The sequence below is a fragment of the Trachypithecus francoisi genome, unplaced genomic scaffold, assembly GCF_009764315.1.
Source record: "Trachypithecus francoisi isolate TF-2019V2 unplaced genomic scaffold, Tfra_2.0 Lachesis_group9, whole genome shotgun sequence".
NCBI classification, from domain to species: domain Eukaryota; kingdom Metazoa; phylum Chordata; class Mammalia; order Primates; family Cercopithecidae; genus Trachypithecus; species Trachypithecus francoisi.
The window spans coordinates 63,450,949-63,453,784 of record NW_022681474.1 but is presented as its reverse complement, the minus strand read 5'-3'; the positions used below and the strand labels follow the sequence as shown (position 1 = coordinate 63,453,784).

At 39.7% G+C, this 2,836-nt stretch overlaps 1 pseudogene; it reads right to left on the bottom strand.

Annotated features, from left to right (window-relative positions):
• Positions 1 to 1,456: 1,456 nt before the first annotated feature.
• Positions 1,457 to 1,849, bottom strand: LOC117082301 (annotated as a pseudogene).
• Between the last annotated feature and the right edge of the window lie 987 nt (positions 1,850 to 2,836).

Here is a 2,836-nt window from a genome sequence, read left to right as displayed (position 1 = left end):
TTTAGTAGATGTTGGCCAGGTTGCTCTTAAACGCCTGACCTCAGGTGATCTACCTGCCTTGGCCTCTCAAAGTGCTGGGATTATAGGCGTGAGCCACCACGCCCAGCCATCTATTTCTTCTTGAATGAACTTTAGTAGTTTGTATCTTTTGAGGAATCTCTTCGCTTTATTTGTCAAATTTATTGACAAAATTTGTTTATATATTCCCTAATTATTCTTGTAACACCTGTAAATTTTTTTTTTTTTTTTTGAGACCGAGTCTCGCTTTGTCGTCCATATTGGAGTGGCGTGATCTTGGCTCACTGCAACCTCTGCCTCTTGGGTTCAAGTAATTCTCTGCCTCAGCCTCCTGAATAGCTGGGATTGCAGGCGCCCACCACCATGCCCGGCTAATTTTTTTGTATTTTTGGTAGAGACAGGGTTTCACCATCTCAGCCAGGTTGGTATTGAACTCCTGACCTCGTGATCCACCCTCCACAGCCTCCCAAAGTGCTGGGATTACAGGCATGAGCCACTGTGTCTGGTTCAATTTTTTATTTTATTGTTTTTTCTTATCATTTATCTATTTTCTGTGTATTGATTTTCACTGTTATCTTGAATATTTCCTTACTTCTGCTTACTTTGAGTTTAATTTGCTCTGCTTTTTCTAGTTTCTTACTGTGGGAAATTAGATTAATGATTTTATTTAATTAATTTACTTATTTTTTTGAGACAGAGTCTCCCTCTGTCACTCAGGCTGGGGTGCAGTGGTGCGATCTTGGCTCACTGCAACCTCTGCCTCTCAGGTTCAGCGATTCTCCTGCCTCAGCCTCCTGAATAGCTGGGATTACAGGCACATACCATCACGCTCAGCTAATTTTTGTATTTTTAGTAGAGATGAGGTTTTGCCATGTTGGCCAGGGTGGTCTAAAACTACTGACCTCAGATGATCCACCCACCTTGGCCTCCCAAAGTGTTGGGATTACAGGCGTGAGCCACTGTGCCCAGTCAGATTAATGACTTTAGATCTTTCTTCTTTTCTAATATAAGTATTTAATGTTACAAGGTTTCCTCTAAGCATAGCTGTACCTATGTCCCACACATTTTTATATATTGTATTTTCATTTAATTTAAGATATCTCAAATATCATTTGTAATTTTTTTCATTACTACATGGGTTATTTCAAAGTCTATTTTTTAGTTTCCAAATATTTGAGAGATTTTCCAGTTGTATTTATGCTACCGATTTGGCACATAATTCCACTGTGACCAGAAAACATACTTTCATTTCTTTCTTTCAAATTTATTGAGACATACTATGGCCTAGAATATGACCTTCTTTGATCTATTTTCCATGTGCACTTGAATGCATATTGTGGTGTTCTATTTTTTTCACATGAAAGTTTTTGGTTTATTAATCTTCTCATGAAAAATCCATGATGGCTGCAGAAAACATCATTGCAGCATCTTTACTCCTTCAGCTTTTTGCCAGCACCAGCATTGGCCTTTGCGGTCCCCTGACTTTCTTCGTTCTGTTCTTGCCTTCCTTTAATTGCTTTCTTGAGGTCTTTTTCTTCTCATACAAGCCATGTCTTGCAAGTCTATGTCTGGGTCCATTTTTCTTTGCATAATCCAAGGAATCGTAAATCATGCCAAAGCCAGTTGTCTTGCCACCACCAAAATGAGTTCTGAATCCAAATACAAAGATGACATCCAGTGTGGTCTTGCACATTTTGGCGAGTTTTTCCCAAATTTCCGTCTTAGGTACTGTTGCCTTCAGGGTATGAAGGACATCAATCATCATTTGTTTCCTCTGAAGTAGTTGGCTGGTCATGAACTTTCTAATTCAGATAGTTACTGTGTCATGCATGATGGTAGTCAATCCTTAGATGGCCAGGAATGAAAAGAGTGCTGTTTTGTGGTGGAGTGTTATGTAAATGCCAATTAGGGCATGTGGGTTGACAGTGTTGTTCAAACCTTAAATATCCTTACAATAGAGGAGTTATTAATAAGTTATTTTAGGCAGTTAGTGAGGGTAAAAGAGTTCTTGGTAGCATTTTCCTTTAATAAAAAGCAGCCCCCAAAACACTTCTTTTCTAACAGAAAACAGCCTGAAAAGTCAAGCTGCAAGCAAGCTGGAAGCTTGCATATATATGTAAATGCCAGCAGCTGTACCTGGAATCCAGGTACATTCCAACATGTAGACTTCTCCCTCCCTTTTCTTTGTTACCACATGTATGGGTGTCATGGCACCAGCCAGGTAGAAGCCACATTTGCATAATGAAAGATTAGGGTGGGAGGGCTAGTTCCTTTGTGGACTACGTAAATGGCACACCTGGTTACATGAGTCCCTGGGCCCTATATATATCAATCACCACCTTTTCAAGCCTCTCTACAAAATCGATCAAATCCCACCCCCAACCTGGAAACTCTCCCTTGGGCAACCCACTTTCTCTGCATGAGGAAGATTTCTCTCTCTGTCTTCTTTTTGTCTATTAAACTTTCCGCTCCTAAACTCCTCATGTGTGTTCGTGTCCTTAATCTTCTTGGTGGGAGACATTGAACCCTGGGTATTTACCTCAGACAATGGAGCTGCTTCACTTATTGATTTTTTATGTATTTTTTTTATAATTGCTTAGATTGGAGTGTTGAAATCTGCAACTGTGATGGAGAATTGACTCACTTATCCTTTTGGTTCTCTCAGTGTTTGCTTCATGTAGAGACGTTCCTCAGTGATACTGTAGGTTTGGTTCCACACACTGTAATAAAGCAAATCACATAAAAGTTTTGGTCCCCCAGTGCAAACAAAGTTATGTTTACACTATACTGTAGTCTAGTGTGTGCAACAGTATTATGT